Here is a 20,567-nt window from a genome sequence, read left to right as displayed (position 1 = left end):
AGAATACGGAGAAAAGAAATTTGTGAACTGTTGATTGGAATGTAAATTGGTGTAGTCATTATAAACATAAAACACCTGTATGGAGATTCCTTTAAAAAATTACAAATAGAACTATCATATGATTCATCAATCCCTCTTCAGGGTACATAGCCAAAGGAAACAAAACCATTATCTTGAAGATGTGTCTGGACTCATGTTCATTGCAGCATTATCCATAATAGCCAAGGTATGGAAACAAACTAAATGTCTGTCAATGGATGAATGGACAAAGAAGATGTGAGACACATACATTTGATAGCATATTATTCAGCAGTGAGAAAGAAGGAAATCCTGCCATTTGTGACAACCTGGATGGATTTTAAGGGCATTATGCTAAGTAAAATAAGCCAGACAGAGAAAAACAAATACTACATGGTATTACTTACACATGGAATCTGAAAAAAGTAAAACTTATAGCAACAGAGAGTAGAAAAGTAGTTGCCAAGGGCTGGGGGTGGGGGAATTAGGGAGAGGTTGGTAAAAGGATATAAACTTTCAGCTATAAAATGAGTCAGGTCTACAGATCTCATGTATAACATGATGACTATAGTTGATAACATTATATTATACAATTGAAATTTACTAAGGGAGTAGAACTTAAATATTCTCACCAAAAAAAAAAAAAGAAAAAAAAAGTAGATAAATATGTGAGAAATGTGAGGTGATGGATGTATTATTTAACTAGATGGGAAATTCTTTTTCACTATGTATATCAAATTATCATGATGTACACTTTAAATATAACTTTATTTGTCAATTATATTTCAATAAATTTTTTTCACTGAAAAAATATTTTAACTTCTTGCAATAAGATCTAGTAGATTGCAGTTTACATGTTAACTTTAGCAAGACTTTATACAAGCTATTTGAAATAGGTAGATTTGGATAAAATATGTACTCAGTACTCAGAAAGAAAAGAGATGCAGTAAACTATATACATGATTTATACTTTTCTGTAAGATTAAAGAGGCCCAGAGCATACTGACTTTCTCTAAAGTTTTTAGTGAAAAGAGTAGGGATTAATGTAAAAAAAAAAAAATTCCTCTTCAGTGAATCACAGTCATGTTGGTGCAATGGCTAAGTCCAGTGGCTTCTAAAATTATATGTACAGGTCAGCCTTTAATATAATATTTTTACATATTAAAATTATATCTAAAATTAAGCCTTCTATACAGGAAAATCATGTCACAGTAGTATTCAGAAAAGAAAGTCATGACTATTCTTATGATTTTAAAATTTATATTTTGATTATTTCACTCTTCATGCACTTCTCAAAAAACTGTTGCAGACAATATTCAGTATATATTGAATATTATGATTTGAAATAATATATATACCCCTGAATTACTAATTCTCTGAATGAATTTGATTGCTTCCTTTCAAACACATATATTATCCCTAATTTATCTGCAAGCATTTTAATATCATCATCCTTAAAGTTTCTTCCTTTTGTATTACCTCCAAGAAGATATTTTGCAAATAGTGTGTGTATAGCAAATACTATGGACTAAGTGAAATTACACACTAAATTTCTGAACATTTTCACAAACTCTCAGTACAAATTTTATTACTATTATATTGGTATGAGGGGGTAGGCAAGATCACCTAAAGCTCACATCAGTGTTAGTTCAATATAAAAACATGAATGTTTTATTTGAAAGAAACACTACAATTGTTTGAGGTTATTTCAACATGAATGTAATCCTTGTTTTTGGAAAGAAAACATGGATGATTCTAATTAAGGGAGTAGAAAGAGAAGTTGTTTAGGACTAAGTTAAGTATTAAATTAAAAAGTCATATCCTAAGTTTTAAACTTTCTTAGTTATTAACATCATATGGAAGGCCCTGTGTTATTTTTAACAGTTAATTAAGATATGCCTATTACAACAATATCTCAGCAGAGGGCCAAAGTTGGTCAGTGACCATCAATCTGAATTCTGCTATGTAGCCAATTGAATGTGTTCGGGGGTTACTCAGTACCAAGTGCCATCAACCCTTTGAGTTATATCTCTCAAGGCATAATTTCTCAAGGCATAATTCTTCTGCCAGAGCTCCAGATGGAAGTCCATTTAACCATAATGTATCTTATAATTATCACAACTGACACTTTGACATTCCATTTTGGCCTGGAAGATTGACCCAGCTGTACAGTATATTACCTTTTCAGCATATCCTCTCTAATTTTTGTGGCACGGGAAAATAGCATCTCCAGATTCTCTAACTCAACCGTGTGCTTGACAAATAATATTCTAACATCTGCAGTCTTGCTGTAAAAAGCAGGTACATGGGTGACAGCAGTTTCAATCAAACCAACTACCAATTACTCTCAGCTAGATGTTAGATTCTAGATCAGTTTTAGTGCTAATGAATGGGTACAGATTGACAAACCTGGAGGCTGAAGCTCTGTCTTATCCCCAGAGTAACAAAAACCAAGCTTACCCAGAACCAGGGTAAAGCGCAGAATATGTTCATTACAGATATGCTTTATTTTTGAGCAAGGGTTTGTGATGTGCTACATTTTTACTATAGAGTTATTTGGCTACACTGTACTATAGGGTAAATTAATCACAGTTTCTTTTCATTAAAAAGGACAATTGACAACTTATCTACTATCCCCATTGCATGTCCACAAGATCCTCATTGAAACCTTCCCCAAAAGAGAAAGAGCCCTCAGTCAGAAACTGTGATGCCTTTGAGATTTTACCAAACTTGCAATCTAACACGTTACTCTGCCACAATGTCAGAGATGATGGCAGAGGACATGAGATTTCTGGGTCAGAGACAAAGGATTTTATTATCTACAGCACAACAAATGGCTTAACTTTTATGTTCACATTGGTCCCCCTTACCTCTTAAATCACATGGGAGGGTGATGCAAAGAAAACGGGATGAATGTTACATAAACATCCTTAAAAAGATATTCTAGGGCAAAAGTTATCACGAAATATGTAGAAATGCAATGAAGAATTACCCAGTCCCCATACCTTCTATATTAAAATTTTTCACTGGACATGAGATTTCAAAAAATTATTCATACTATGCTAACATAGTAGATGATCTCTCACATGTCCTTAGAGACCTTAAAGGATTTTTTAAACTTTATTTTTTCCTTTCTTCTGTCCTTACTTTTTTTCCTCCTTTACTTCCTCCTTCCTTTCCTCCTCCCCCTCCCATCCCCTCCACCTCTTCCCCCTCCTTCTCTTCATCCTCCTCCTCTTTCTCCTTCTCCTTCTTCTAAACCTTCTAATTCTTCTCTCTGTGTGTGTGTGTGTGTGTGTGTGTGTGTGTGTGATAATATATATAACATTAGCTACATTGTTTTGGATAAAATTGTTTGGATATATTAGAAAGAATATTAGAAAGGAAATATAGATCTGTTAGACAGATGGATGGGTGGAGGATATATCTATCTATAGATATAGATATATAGGATATAATCATATTATTTTTAAAAAATTTAAGCTTTGCAGTACTTGTATGTTCTTCAAAAGTTACAAACACTCTAGGCTTCATATTCTTTATCTATCACTTAAGATTGACCAGGTAACCTCTCAGATTTCTTCCAGTTTTAGAAATCTGAGAATTTTTCTTTTCCTTTTGTTAAACAGAGAAACAGAGTAGTTGCTAACAGATATCTTTTAATGAGGGATATTTTACTATCTCTCTTAGTTTCAGTTTTAGAATATTGCTGTGTATTTGAACAAAACAGACAAAATTAATACAATGTGTTTAACCTAAGCATTAGAAGCATATAAAACAAGATTATTTCAACTAAAATTTCTCCATTTATCTTTTTCACTCCTCTTTGTCACTGTCTTCTTTTGTCATTAACAATTTCTCAAATTCTTCTAATTTTGATTGCTATATTTAAGAACTGCTTGTTTGCTAGCAAATCATTCTGGCTTCTTATTAAAATGAACTGAAAAGAGGAGAAAGCTGGTTCACTTTTTTCCTTCATTTACCACTCTTCTACTTGATTCTCAACATTTATGTACTCTCAATAACATAAAATAATATTTTGAGAAAAATAACTTTTTAACACTTTGAAATAGGAAAAATAGAAAAAATTATGGCGATAAAGCAGTAAGAAGAAAATTGTCTACATAAAATAAGAAGAGAATCTTTTATTTCATTTACAATGTTAATATATGGAAACAGGAATATCTTTAAATTTGGAAGTGTAAGAATATAATCTACTGGATAAAAATGGATTGGAAGAAGGAAACAGAAGTTATTCCTTTTTTTTTTTTTTTTTTTTTTGGTACATGGGCCTCAAGCACAGGCTCCGGACACGCAGGCTCAGCGGCCATGGCTCACGGACCTAGCCACTCCGTGGCATGTAGGATCTTCCCGGACCAGGGCACAAACCTGCGTCCCCTGCATCGGCAGGTGGACTCTCAACCACTGCGCCACCAGGGAAGCCCAAGATATTCCTTTTAATGTTTATAATTTTGTCTTTTAATTCTGACTTTGGATGGAAGAAAAGGACATTGAAAATTGGGTTGTACATTCAGGGGGTAAAGATGACAGCAATTTCAGACTATTGGTGTCTTTTTATACTAATCATAGGAATTCTTATAACAAATCTGGCAACATTCCAAGGTCATTTCAGACCAATGTTTTATGAAACAAAGTGAAGAAGTCACTGTCTCACTTCTGAAATATTCTGGGCAAAAACATCTTTGTTTTCTCAGTTCTCAGAATCTATATGTACTGGCTCTCTTCTCAGATGATTTCATATCTTATATATAAAATAAGCCTTAGAATAAAGAAACAAGTTAGATACATTTAGTCATATCAGTTTCCTTATCTCTATAATCATACTAAGTTTTTCTAACATACTTTCACTCTATCTCTGAGATGCCGTTGCTTCTTCTCTTATTCTAATCCTAACCATCCTACAGTCAATTTCCTCATGAAGCCATTACTTAGTGCTCCTACTCTTCACTGAGTAGCCTTTTACTTAGAGGTCTTACCCTTCACTGAGTAGTAGTATACTAATATATAGTAGTATATAATATTAACACAGTATTACCCTGTAGCAAAAATGAAGTTACTTGAATACACAATTTTAACGCATTTTTATTTTTCTTATCCTTTCTCTTCAGCTAGATTATAAATTATTGAGTAAGGGATACTATGTTGGTTCTAGGACAATGCTGAGCATATTAGAATTAGTTGTAGAATAGTTTCTAATTTGAGTAGTTCTAATATTTTATGTGATATTTTATTCAATAGATGTTAATTTTCCTAAACCTTTTACTTATTTTCTGAATTCTTTAATTTTTACTTAAATATAATTTATTAAAAGATTATTAAAAATTGAGTACACTGACATCTTTGATAGGATAAAAATAACTGATCAACAAGAATACTTAATTAAGAGAGTGATCCCTGCCTTTTCCAGCTCTTTTCTTATGAGCCCAATAAATAACACAGGGGTTCTTTGTAATATTTCTGCCCTATACCATGTATGATAAATTTTATTTCACCTAAAGACCAATTTCCCAGTGGCATACAAAAATTAATTCAGGATCATCTGCCTCCTTACAGATAAGAAGCTTCTTTTATATCTCTGCATTATGAAAGTGTTGACTGGTAAAATGATATTATTTCTTAATATCAATTTAAATAGATGTGTTCTTTTAAAAATTATATTTCTTTTTCTACTTTATTCCAGCTTATTATGTTGGAATATTTCAGGGCAATTCTTTCAATTAATTTGAATTGAAGCTGAAAAATAATTTTGTAAGATTTGACCATTTATCTAGAAGTTATTGAAAACTTTAACAGGTAGAACTTATAGCAAATCAACATTATTATAGTTTCTTTAAGTTAACTAACGTGTAAATCAAAAGAAAAAAACAGAATAGTTTCACTGTGACAAAAGTGAAGAATTTTATAAATCACTTTTGGAAATATGCAATGTTATTACTTCTATTTTTATAATACTTTTCTAAATTTGTCAGTGTATATTCGGAAACTGATTAGATATTAAAAACTGTGTTTTTTTTTTTGAATGAGCTTTCTCAAAAGTGAATCCTTTGTTACCTGTTACATACTGTCTTTTTAAGAAAGCAAAATCGGTAAGAAGTCCATACTAAAATTTGTTTTAATTCTTAATTCAGTTTTCATCTTCATGCAATGTATACAATAAAATAAATATCTAATGAATAGGAAACAAGGAGCAAAAAAAGTAGATTAAAGAATAAAAATACTTACAAAAAACTATAAAACAGTCTCTGAAGTGGTACTTCTAATTATTTTTAAGCTATCAATGTGAAATATATTTTAATTTTATTTTTAATAAATGAATATGATGAAAATAATAACAAATGTGTTTTATTTAACTTATATTAATACACTGAAATACTAAAAAATGAAATGTCCTTAATTCAGGAAGTTTCCTATCACATGAGTGTTTCATTGAACTCATGGTGAAAGGCCGATGAGTAAAATGTAGCCCATTAGCTCTCTGAATCAAACGGCTCAGTCTAATAGTGATTTCTGTATATTTGGCATACTGGTCATTATGTGCCAGGTTTATATTTCCAATCATCAAACCAAATTCAATCAGTCAAAGCTGAAGCACTTTTTAAAAAAGTGAACTTGACTTTGAACTAGGGATTTGGACACAATGGGAAGCTTATGACCCTTTCAAGTGATCTCTACTAATTATTCCTCTTACAAGGAATGTTGCAGTGTGTTTCTCCACAGAGTAGGCGGCTGAGATACCTATGTTCTGTCCAGACGGCTGCTTACACTGACAGGGAGCAGTTCATCAGGCAACAGCCTAATGTTTGGATCTTGAATAATGAAGAAGGGAAAGTAAATGTTCCAGTGGACTATTTGACAGAAACTGAAGTAGTAATAGAGCCCTGTTGACAAACGCATATTTTCCCAGTCCCACCTGTTTTCAAGGTAGAACTGGGAAGTTTTCCAAAATATCTCTCAAGAAACAAGGTGTTAAAACTATCTCACAGAGCAGGGCTCTTCAGTTTGAAACGCTGTCACCAGCCCCATCAAAATTGGATTCTAATACAAATGGTTATGACATACAAAAAAGGAAGTAAAGAGAGATACCATTTGGTCTGAGTACATCAGGTAAATATTGTAGTTTCTAAAAAACATACTTATGAGCAAGTATCCGTTCAATGACTAACATTGACTGAGTACTTTCTAAGTCTAGGAACGGCAAATGCAGAAATTAATAAGCAAATAAAACATGAAACACAAAACAGAGTTGGGATTAATTATATTTAAAATATTATATAATATGAAAACATGTACTGAATTTTCACACTTTGGGATAATTATCCCCGAGTGGTCTACAAAGCTGATCTTAACTAATTGACATTATTCCACTCTGTTCCACTGAGAAATTTCTTACATTGACTTCATGATATACTACCCCAAGTAACCAGGCAGGTGTTAAGCATTTGGCAGCTTCTGCTAACACTTTCTTGCATTGTACTGGGATGTAGTGTTCCAATTTACAACTGCAGTTATTATGTTCTCATGTTGGCTATATATATATATATATATATATATATATATATATATATATATATAGCCAAAAATATATATATTTGGGAACTAGGGAGAAGGTAGTCATTGAAATATATGAAAATATTTGATTTTGATTTTATTATATAGGTATATGTTAATAACTCCTGTATACCATTGACATGTACTGCACAATTCATGTGTTTTTTTGTCAAACCTTCTAAAGTAAAATTTCTTGAAATGGTATAAGAATCACCTGTGTGATTGTTAAAAACATTGAAACACAGACCACATCTGGACTGATTAAATTTACATTTCCAGGTGTAGGTATTAGAGACCTTCATTTTGAACAATGCCTTGAGTAATGCTTAGGCACTCTGAAGTATGAGATTAAACAGAGATTTAGTATTATAACAGAGTCATATGAGGTTACTTAACTAAGTTTTAAGTTTCTACTTCTTAATTTGAACCAAGAACATTTCATTAGCTGCCACAGAATTTCTCTCCTATATCAGAACAGAACTTATGTAACAGATTTCTTTATAAGGTAGAGTTAAATTGATTGGCTGTTTGAGAACAGATAGAGAAGGATTAGACATGGTAAGAAAAAGAGATGATTAAAATTCAGATTACATCGTGCCTGTGGTAGAAATATGCTATTTCTGCAGTTTAAAACTGGTGCTGATGGACCGCTCTCTAGAGTGTCTGAAAGGGCTTTCTGAGAACTTGTGCAGAGCTGCAAGAAATATTTTTCCTTTGCCAAGTAATTTCAGAAATTCTCTGTAAAGCACATATATGGCCTATCATTGAGCTTTTGAATTTCCTGTATTAGGATATGAAATGGGTGCAGCTATTAACATATTCTGACTGCCTGAATCTAACTGTTAAAGTGAGGATATGCAAATGAACAGCAGGCAGTGGGTTATTTCAGGTAAAGAGTTTTCTTTTTTATATGCAAGGTTCTCTAATTACCAGTTTTATATTCATACTGAAATGCATTTCTAAGTATATTTTACTCTAATGGCAACTAGATTAATTTTTCACTCAAGAAAAATCAGCTGAATGAATATTGCATAATTTTAAGAGCATTCCTGAGACTGAAGCAAAGATAGAAATCAATGCCCCTTGCTCCCAGACCGCCACCCTGAAGCATACATTCGTGGGAATTCAAATGTTGGGAAGTCTAAATTGAAACAGGAGCAGAGACCAACATCTTTCTTGGAAAGTGGCCCTCCTGAGTACCTAGGGAAACCAGCTCAGCCCTTCTTCATAAGCAAACCTGATAGTACAAGGGAATTAACACCCATAAGCATCCCCTGAGTAAAAGGGATAGAGGTTTATAGATACAACATCTGTTTCTTGTGTAGACAATTTTGAAGTGTATGCCAACTCTCTTTGGAAGGTCTGAATGGGAATGAACCTATTGACCCCAGCAGTGACCAGCTCTTTCACGTATCTTTGGTTTTTCCTACTTGCACCCTTCATTCTTATGGTCACCTACTCTTTTCTCCTGGTATTATTTCCCCAAATAAACTCGTTTCAAGCATGTTCTTGTTATTTTCAAGCCACAAAATACCTGTCTTTTCTTATTACCCTTTTCAACTTTATACTTGGTGCCTGTGTCTTAAAAATCTTTTCTTAAATCTAAATTTTTCTCTTTACAATCCCTCCCCAAAGTGATAGTAAATGTTGTTTATGTACAAGCAGAGATTATTAGTGTGTGATATATGTCACATTTTGATGAAAATTATGTTCACAGTACTGTGATAGTGTTCTACTAAGAATGCACAGATCAATGTTAGAGCAAAGAAATGTGCACATTATTATGAAGTAATTATTTTTAATATGATAGATTTGGTTAATTACAATGTCTTTGAATTTCTTGTCTTAGAATATAGACAATATAAGGGCAGATAATACATATACTCTTTTCTGAAGCATTGTTTTAATACTTCTTATGATATTTAACATAGAGTTAGTGATGTTAAAATTTCAGACAGAAATGGTAGAAAAAATTGTATGTGTCTATTAACACTGCTGCCTTGTTAACTACTATAGAACCATGTAAAGATTGTTTTGTTTTATCAGTGTGAGCCCATTTCAGTGACAAAGTCTCACATCAGCTTTCTTAGCCTACTGGAAAAAAAAAAGGATTATGGTATTTTCAGAGATGCTAGCCCTTACCCCGATAAAATCTTTCTCAATATCTTGATAAATGGTCACCTGAGCCTCCACTCAGAATAGTTTGGATTAGTGAGCAGTTGGACAGATTGCATAAAATAAATCCATTCAACATTCCTGGCTCCTTAGACCTTAGCATTCCTTCATCTACATTATGTCACAAAATGTCTGATAATATCAATTTTGTTTTTCATAGGTCACGAAAGAGTCTATGCTTAATTCAACATAGTGAGCTGAGGAAAAGAAAGAACAAGAAAGAAAAACTGAGAGTTGGAGTTGCTTGAGTTTAAACATTGGCTCTAGAATGTCTGGTAAATGGATAAATTTAGCCGGAATTAAAATTAAATTATTAATTTTTCTCTGGTCTTCAGAATCCATTCATAGGTACATATTTTCTGATTGTTGTAAAATCTCATCATTCTTTCTATGTGTAAGCCTTTTTCCTCCAAGATTTGACCTGGTAATTGGCCTCCTGGGTCACGTAGACAATCATCTCTAGTTATGAGGTCAATAAAGGCATTAGGGTAAGAAGTGAGGAGTGGCTTTCCAAGCAGAATAACTATAACATGGGATGTCATGACAGGGTCATTAGACAATGGAGAATCAGCATCACGAACAAGGGAAGAGGCACTGCTTTTGCTGGCAGAGGAGAACCAAGGAAATTTAGGGGCTTAGAGTTCTCTGAATGAACTGTACACTCCCATATTCCCATTACAAAACAGAGAGCCCCACTCTTTTCCTACTAATGTCTTCTCTTTCATATACAAGATTTGGTGAGTGTGTGAATTCAAATAATCTTCTAATTAAAAAATAAAACCTAGAACATTTTCAGGTTGACTTTTGACCATCTCACCTTCTCAATTTTAGTTGAGATTCTTTTACACTAATCATAGAAATTCTCTATTCTCTGACAGGTCCTTTGGCTAAGATTTTGGATTTTGAGGTCATAATTCTCAATCTTTAAGTTATACAGACAACTCCATGTCTTAATATTCCTCATATTGATCATTCTGCTCCCAAAACTTTTCATTCAATGGACATTTCTTTCCAGATAAACTTGGAAATACTTTAATTAACTGATGCACCCCTTCATTCTGTGGGCAAAAGTCCAATTCTTTAATTGTAGCCAACATCTCACTGCCCTTGGACCTAAACAGAACTAATAATCAATTCCATATCCTTATTTTCTTTGGGATCTTTCCCTAGAAAACCACTTTAACTATGAACTTCCATATCAGAAAGAGGTTTTAGTAAAAAAAAGTCTATATTACAATACTAATGTCTTAGTAATTTACTTAGAGAAATAGTAAATTATAAGTTTCTAGATAATTTACAGAATAATTGTGTAGAACAAAGAACACTCTAGGAAAAAAATGCCAAATTACAACATATGGATTTACTTTAACAAAATGTTTACCACTGCCACCCTTCGACAACAGCAGTTCTATTTCTATAGATGAGGAAGTACCTGCTTAGGTTCTTCAGGACTGGGGTCTAGACGTTACACCACTGCTACCCTTGGGCATTTAGAAACCTGTCCCACTATATGTGACAAAAGATAAATGTACCCCTATTTCCTCCTCATGCTCTTCTTTTCAAATTGTAAATTTTCATGAATGATTCTAATTGGTGGAACTTAGAATAAATGCCTACACTCTAGCCATAAGGAAACCTGGACAAATGCATTTTAATTTTACCTTAATGTTAAAGGACTCATGTATTAGACGGAATAATGGCCTACAAAGATATCCATATTCTAATTCCTGGATCTGTGGATATGTTAGGTTAGGTTACATGGGAAATAAAGGGATTTTCATAGTTGTGAGTCAGAAAGAGAGAAAGAGAGAGAAAGATAAGAATGGGAGGAGAATTCAGAAAGGAGAGAAGATGCTATATTGCTCCCTTTGAAAATGGAGGAAGGAGCTGTAAGTCAAAGCATACAGGGATATTCCAGAAACTAGAAAAGGCAAAGAAATAGATTCCCTCCTAAAGCCCCCAGTAGGAATGCAGCCCTGCGGATCCATTTTAGATCTCTGACCTCTAAAACAGCAAGAGAAGAAAAGTGCTTTTAGCCACTACATTTGTGTTAATGTGTTACAGCAGCAATAGGAAAAAAAAATACAACTTATGGGAAACTATATACAGCATGTGTTCAAAAATAAATTGGAAACACAGAAAATATCCGCTTCAAACAAGAAAATAATGAAAGTATTTCAACAGAAAAATAATACAATGTTCCTTTAAAAATACTTAACTATTGATCTATGCACCAACATGGAGAATTCTTCAAATAATTATGTTGTATGAAAGAAGTCAGAGTATATACTAACTGTGCATATTATTCTACTTATGATTCAACTTATGATCCTTAGAGACAGAAAATAGATCAGTAGTTGACTAGGGGTAGAACAATAAGGGGAGAGGGGCAGAACAGGAAAAAGAACTTAGAAATGGAACTCTTACAAATGGATATGTTTGTTATCTTGACTTTGGTGATGGTTTCGTGGATGATTCCATGTCAGAACACCAAACTGTACACCTTAAATATGCAGTGTTAACAGTTAAAAGAACATTCTCACTACTATATAGAAAATAATTTACAGTGTGGCAGAGAAAAAAAGTTTTCCTCAACCTTCTTAGGGTCCTCAGCTGGATCTGAATATTAAACTGACAAAGGCAGATTAACAGGAGAAAAGCAAACAAATTTTATTAAAGTTTTACATGTACATGGGAGCCTTCATAAGAGAATGATGACCCAAAGAAGTGATCAGATCAGGAAGCTTTTACACTTTTTAGACAAAGAAATAATAGACTTGTGAAGAATTGACAAGACAGCAGTTTGGACTGTAGGTAGTCTAACTAGGGCTAGCTGGTCCTTATCTTACTTAACTAGGAAGATAAGGGTTAGTTTAGCAAGGTTTGTTCCCTTGCAGATTCCTTTGATGCCTTCTCTGGCCTGACAAGTATCTGGGCCAATAAAAGAATTAACTTCCTGCCTTCAAGCAGAAAAGGGGAAGCTTTTTCTGTGTTTATTGCTGCTTAGCTGTCTTCAGCTCAAAATGGTTTTTATGTCAAAGAGGTATATTTTGGGGTGACATATTCTGGTTTCCTTTAATAAGGAGGCAAGAACATGAATGAGAACTGAATCAGTTAGAGGTATATCATGGTGATGGAGATGACGGATGATGGTCATGGATAAAATTGGTGATAGTAAAAATATAAAGCACGCATAGGTTCAAGATATACTGGCAAATAGCCAACAGAACCTGCTGATATTTTGGCTAAGATGAAGGATATAGAAGTATCAAAAAAGACTTCTAAGTTTCCATCTTGAGCCCTGAGAGAAGGAAGACTAGATGAGAAAATTTTGGATAGTTGGGTGAAGTCAAATATTCTGACTTAGTAAATTTGACATGCCTATGAAACATCTAAGTGGATATAACAAGCAAGTAGTATGGCCAAAAGTCTGGAGCTTAGAGGAACAAACACGCTGAAATTAAAAATTTGAAAGTCAATAATGAAGCTTCCCAGGTGGTGCAGTGGTTAAGAATCCGCCTACCAATGCAGGGGACACGGGTTCAAGCCCCAGTCTGGGAAGATCCTACATGCCGTGGAGCAACTAAGCCTGTGTGCCACAAATACTGAGCCTGCGCTCTGGAGCCCGCAAGCCACAGCTACTGAACCCGTGTGCCACAACTACTGAAGCCCGCATGCCTAGAGCCCATACTCCACAACAAGAGAAGCCACCGCAATGAGCAGTCCATGCACCACATGGAAGAGTAGCCCCCACTCGCCGCAATTAGAGAAAGACTGCACACAACAACGAAGACCCAATGTACCCAAAAATAAATAAATAAATTTATTTTTTTTAAAAGTCAATAATGCATAGAAAATACTTAAAGTTGTAGAATGGATATAATGCAGAAGCAGAAGCAAAAAAAGAAGATATCTCTGGAAGAAAAATATATGTAAAGATAAGCGCTGCTCAGAACAACCAGCAATTTAAAACTTTTGAATTATTTCTGGAATTTTTCATTTAACATTATCAGACCTTGGTTGACCATTGGTAACTGAAACTGTGGAAAACAAAACTTCAGATAAGGGGGGACTGCTGCAAATTAAAGAGCAAATATAATACATAATGCTTAGTTTGATGTTTAACAATTGGTTATATAAATTATGATTCACCATATATCCACATATATGAGATGAATATACAGTTAGAAAAATCTTTCTAACAGTATCCTTCTCAAATGTTAAATGTTTTTCTAATGCAGTAAAATTAGTAACAAAAAATCTAGGCTATGGAAAAGTTAAGGGCTACATTTAACAAAATAGGAATACTTGTGACTAAACTTTTGTTCAAGTTCTGAGTTTATTTTGCATTTTAAGAACCAAAAAAATAGTACTTGTGTATCGAATAACATCAGACAAATAAACATAACATGATTTTGAATATGTATGATCCAAGATCTGATTAAGCATATTTATTTTCAGTTCAACTTTTTTTTTGTTATTTTAAGGGAAAATCAAGATTTTAACACAGAAGGCAAATGATTGCAAGTAAAACAATAAATAAATGTCACATACATTAAGTGAAGATTCAACAAAATCACTGTCTTTAATTTTACACGAAAAAAAGTGCTTTCATCTGAAGTTGCATTTACGTTTTAATAATATCCTCATTACCTAATTTTTTTTGGTAGTCACAAAACATTAAAGTAATATATCCATCAAATGTCAAGATATTACTCCAAATTTCTTGGACTTGAATTGTGTTTTTCAGTTTAGGGTCTATAGCAGTTAAATATCTCCTGTTGGTCTACGAAATAATCCAGAAATTCTAGTCTTTCTGTGCATTCTCATAAGTAAATAAAAATTACCTGAATTTCAATTTTATGTATAACTAAAGTCTATTTCCTATTAGCCTATGAAGTGAATTAGGGGATTCTAAAAGTTGTTATTCATACACTAAAATGAGTGTGTTGCTATCAGTTTCCTGAGACAGATTTATTCTTTTGCTTTTTATCTCCTTGTTATATTTTTATATGCTCCATTTGAACATTCTGATAATTATGTTGATAATTTTCCAATATGTAGGATCTTCACTATTCTCTTTTTCACGACTTTTCAAGCAGAATGTATTGTCTTTGGGTTTCTATTGTCTTCCTTAAGAAGACCATGGTCAAAAGCTTCTCCTGAGTAAAAACAGAATTTGCAAAAGACACTGAGATTTCCCTGACCAACTATGACCTCTTATATTTCATATAGCAAGATTTGGCACCTGGCAAGTCTGTGGTAGAATAGGAGATAATATACACCTTGCTGCTGGTTGCTGCTGTTACCAAACCCAAAGTAAAATGAATTTCTTCATAGTCAAAGCTATTAGAATATAAACTATAGAAGAGGGTGCACTCCTTGCAGCTTTTTGAAGTGTGACTTGGGTTACATAACTCCTGTATTGCCCTACTCAAAGCCTTCTAACAGCTCTTTTTTTTTTTTTTCTTATTTACAAGTAGTATAATATCTAAAACCCTTGCCAGTGGCTTACAATGTTCCTCCTGACATAGAAATATGTCTCTTGGACTGACCTCGCACCTACCACTCTCCTCCTTTTTCCCTCTGATCCAGTCACATTAGGCTTCTACTTTTCCACAAATAGGCAAAGCATCTCTCCAGCTCAATGTTGCTGACCTTGTTATGCCCTCTTCCACAAATGCTCTTCTCTATATATTTACCTGCTGTGTCTCCAACTTCTTGGGTGACTGCTCCCACTGCTTCAATGTTTCTTCTTCTGAGAGAACTCTCCTGACTGACTCCTTGTCATATTTTACCCCCATATTCTTCTTTCATTTTTCCTTCATAGCACTGCTTGCTACATGACATTAAATTTTGATTTATATTTTTATTATCTTTTTCACTACATTGCAACCCCCTGAGGGCAGGATCTTTCCTTCTGTATTCACAGTCATAGCACAGTGACCCCACAAAAAATGCACTCGTCAAACCTATGCTTAATGAAGGAAGAACTCTACTGTTTAGAATTTGGCACATTCTTATGAATGTTCTTAAGAAATATTTATAAAATATTGAATGCCTTCAATGATTTGGCCACTATCTATGTTCGGGAAGCAGTCACTCAACTCTTTCATTGTCCCCCATGCTTTATTTAAAAGGCTAGAAGCATCTTAGACTTAAGATCATCTTATCCAACCTTCATTTATACCTATCCCAGGTCTGTCGCTATTATTGAATGCAAATGTGCTCAATGAGTAGTATCCATGAGAAAAATTTTATCTACCCTCGCCCAGCTCCTCTTAAAAATATATTATTTTATTTTTAAATGAATAAATATATTGTTTCAAAATGATTTCATTTCTGATTCATCTTATTCTGCACTGTCTTTTCTGAAGGTCAGGCTTTTAAAAAATATTCTCAATCTGTGATATTGATACTTTAAGAGTGTGGTTCCATTTTAATATCAGCTCATGTGAATATCAAATGAGTGTGCACAAGCTTCTCCCACAGGAGAGTTTTGACATTAAGAAAATTAAAATATGCCTTAATCATAGAATGTTTTAACTGTTGTCTGACATTTTAAAGGGTTTTCTCATGAATTTCAGAATAAATTATACTCCTGCTTGGCTTCTTGGGTATAAAAAATAATCTTCTAAGTGATTTAAACTTTACTTCTAATTTATAATAGAAAAAGTGCAAGAGAAAGGAGACAGAAACAGAGAGACAGTGACAGAGACAGAGAATCTGTATGAAGAGGAGTTTTCTTTGTCTATGTATTTGTCTTTTTGCCTAACAGGGAGACAAGGATTTTTTTTTTCTATTATAGAATCATATACAGCTTGTTATTACAATTAACTTGAGTCCTACAGGGATATAATAGACTTATTTTGACATGAATACACTTAGCTCTTTGCAAGGACTCCAAGGAGAAAATTTTTCTATTTTTTTAACACTTCTATAAGAGGCCAGACAGTTAATTATCATTAGGATATTCTTTCTTATAGAGAAAGATATTCAAATTTTAAATATTTCTCTCTGACCATTGCCACACAAACTGAGGTTATTATATTTTCATGTGGCAATTTTACATCTCTGAGTAACATTTGCTATTAATATTTGTCATTTGACATACATTTTTCATAGTTTAACATGAAACTGGATTTTTCTCTTATTTATTTAAGATAAATATATTCCTTATATTTGACATATGGAGTCAGAATGGCCTTTGCAGCATTTAAGAGTGATCTCTCTCCAATCCTGATACTCAAGCTGAAATATTCTACCAGTTTAAACCTCTTCAAGTTTTCAGACTGTCACATGGCCACTCTTCTGCTGTATATTCAATAAATATTTATTGAACACTCACTATATGCTAGAGACTATTTTCGGCATTTGGCATGCATGAGTAATAAAAACAGGAAAAAATTCCTTGTTTTCATGTAGTTTAAAATCTTGGGAGTAGGTTACATAGCAGACAAAAAAATACCACTAATAAATATAATAAATAAGTAATTTGCATATTATGTTAGTAGGTACTAAATGCTCTGTGGGAAAAAACAGAGTATGGTCAAAGGGAACAATAGTACCACAGGGTGAATTTTGTGACTTAAATTCAGGTTATCAAGTTGGGTAGTATTGAGAAGGTAACATTTAAGTAAAGGTTGAAGAAAATGAGGAAAAAAATCATGAAAAGAAAAGCAGATAGAACATCAAGTCCAAAGGTCCTGAGAATAAATCTGCCTTTCATGTCTAAGGAAAAACAGATCATTCTGGATTCATGTGAACAGAAAAAGCAGTGAGGTAAGGGGGGTAGGGTGTTCACAGAGGTCCTTTTAAGAACTTTGGCTTTCAGGGGAATATTTTGTCATCCATGTTTAAAATGTCAATGTTATAAAGGAACTCTACAGAAATGTTCCTCACTTTTCCCCCCACTCTCTCTGTTGGACCATGATCTGGACTTTCCTAAATTAAATAGTTTTCCACTGGATTAAAGTAGAATATTCCTCTAAATAACAAATGTCAAAATTCCCAGTGACTACACTCTGATTTCTCAAATGACATTTGCAATATTTTGTACAAAGTAAGGCATAATTATGTAGATAGATGACATTTGCACATGAATTTCTACCATGTGTATGACTTTGTTATTAAAACTTTCTATCCTTTAATCTGTAAAATGGGAATAATTTTATCTTCTATTTCAGAGTTTTGTGTACTTCAAGTGAGAACTGAAAACAGCATCTGTAATATAAGAGTGTAGCAATATGAGTACTCAAATTTAACTGCTAAATTTTCATTTTTTATAATAAGTTTCAGGCTGACTTCTAACATTTGAGGTAAAAATACATTTTTGTTTTCACATCAATTAAAATTTGAATATTTTGGATCAATTTTAGGCACACAAGCAACAGCTATATCAAACACTATAATTTATTTGAAACAAACAGAATTTGTAAAAACTGAACCTAAAATATCTTAATGATTTTTTACTAGGCATTCTGTTTGTCACATATGTGATCAACAGTTACCTTAAGAACAGTCTTTTCCAGAATATATCAAATTTATTACAAGTGATCTTTTTTCTACTATTAACACAATTTTGACAGTATTTCTGAAGAAAACATTGTTAAAATGTTTTCTCATATGCTGAAAAATTTGGTAGATGAGAGTCCCTTTAAAATATTTATCTACTTCTGTCTAACCATACTGAAAGGGACTTGTAAAATATTTACCTATGCAATGTCATGAACCTAACCAAACAGTGAAAACCTGGTTATAATTAATTTTTGAATTTCTGGCATCTAGATATTTTTACATCTTCTAAGATTTGAGAACATCATTTTGCTTCTCTCCTTGGAATCTATATGGTTGCTATGGGAAGAATCTAGTAGAAAAATTAGGCAAAAGGGCTTTGAAGCCAGAGAAATAGAATTTAGATTTCTGATCATTGTATTACTTTTATTTTGACTAAACCACAGTCCTAGTTAAATCTAACTGTACTTCTATCCCATAAGTGTGTTCACACATCTGAACATGGCTATAGCGAAAAATGATGATACTGTGCTGACTTGCCTTTGTTTATATGCACTTATATCCATTATCATGGATTTCATGTAGGTCCTAATGCCAGGCAATCATAACATTATTAATAAATGGAAATATATTGCATTTCTGTACACTAACAATGAATTATCAGAAAGAGAAATTAAAGAATCAATCCCATTTATCATCACATCAAAAAGAATAAGCTACTTAGGAATAAACCTGCCTAAGATCCTGTACTCAGAAAACTATAAGACACTGATGAAAGAAGTTCAACACAACACAAACAGATGGAAAGATATACCATGTTCTTGGATTGGAAGAATTAATATTGTTAAAATGACCAAACTAACCAACACAATCTACAGATTCAATGTAATCCCTATCAAAATACTGATAGCATTTTTCACAAAACTAGAGCAAATAATGTTAAAATTTGTATGGAGACACAAAAGACCCTTAACAGTCAAAACAAAGAAGAACAGAGCTGTAGGAATCACACTTACTGAATTTAGACTATACTACAAAACTATGTTCATTAAAACATTATAGTTCAGGCAAAAAAAAAAAAAAACAGACACATAGATCAATGGAAAAGAATAGAAATCCCAGAAATAAATTCAGGCACTTATGGTCAATTAATCTACGACAAAGGAGACAAGAAGATACACTGGAGAAAAGACAGTCTCTTCAATAAGTTGTGCTGGGAAAACTGGACAACTACATGCAAAAGAATAAAATTAGAACAGTCTCTAACACCTTATAAAAAATAAACTTAAAATAAATTAAAGACTTAAATTTAAGACTGGATAGTATAAAACTCCTAATGGAAAGCATACGTAGAACACTCTTTGAAATAAATTGCAGCAATATTTTTTTTTGTATCCATCTCTCAGAATAATGGAAATAAAAATAAATAAATAAACAAATGGGACCTAATTAAACTTAAGAGTTTTTACACAGCAAAGGAAACCATAAATAAGATGAAAAGACAACCTTCAGACTGGGAGAAAATATTTGCAAAAGAGGCTACCAACAAAGGATTAATTTCAAAAATATACAAACAGCTCATACACCTTAATATATATATATATAAAATCCTGATTTAAAAAATGGGCAGAAGACCTAAATAGACATAATTCAAAAGAGGAAATGTAGATGGCCAATAGGCATATGAAAAGATGTTCGATGTTGCTAATCATCAGGGAACTGTAAATCAAAACCACAATGAGATATCACCTCAGGCCTGTCAGAATGGCTGTCATGAAAAAGAACACAAAAATCAAATATTGGTGAGGATGTGGAGAAAAGTGAACCCTTGAACACTGTTGGTGGGTACGTACATTGGTGCAGCCACTATGGAAAACAGTATGGAGATGTCACAAAAAACTAAAATTAGAACTGCCTTATGACTCAGCAATTACACTCCTGGGTATATATCTGAAGCAAACAAAAACACTAATTCAAAAGCCACATGCACCCCAATGTTCATAGTACATTATTTACAATTACCAAGATATGGAAGCAATCTAAGTGTGCATCAGATGACTGGATAAAGAAGAAGTGATACACACACACACACACACACACACACACACAGTGGAATACATAACCATAACAAAAGAATGAAATTCTGTCATTTGCAGCAACATGGATAGGCCTGGAGGGCATTATGATAAGTTAAATAAGTCAGACAGAAAAAGACAAATATTGTATAATATCACTTATACATGGAATCTAAAAAATACAGCAAACTAGTGAATATAACAAAAAAGGAACAG

Source organism: Mesoplodon densirostris, chromosome 5, assembly GCF_025265405.1.
Source record: "Mesoplodon densirostris isolate mMesDen1 chromosome 5, mMesDen1 primary haplotype, whole genome shotgun sequence".
Lineage (NCBI taxonomy): Eukaryota > Metazoa > Chordata > Mammalia > Artiodactyla > Ziphiidae > Mesoplodon > Mesoplodon densirostris.
Note: the sequence above shows the minus strand (reverse complement) of the source record.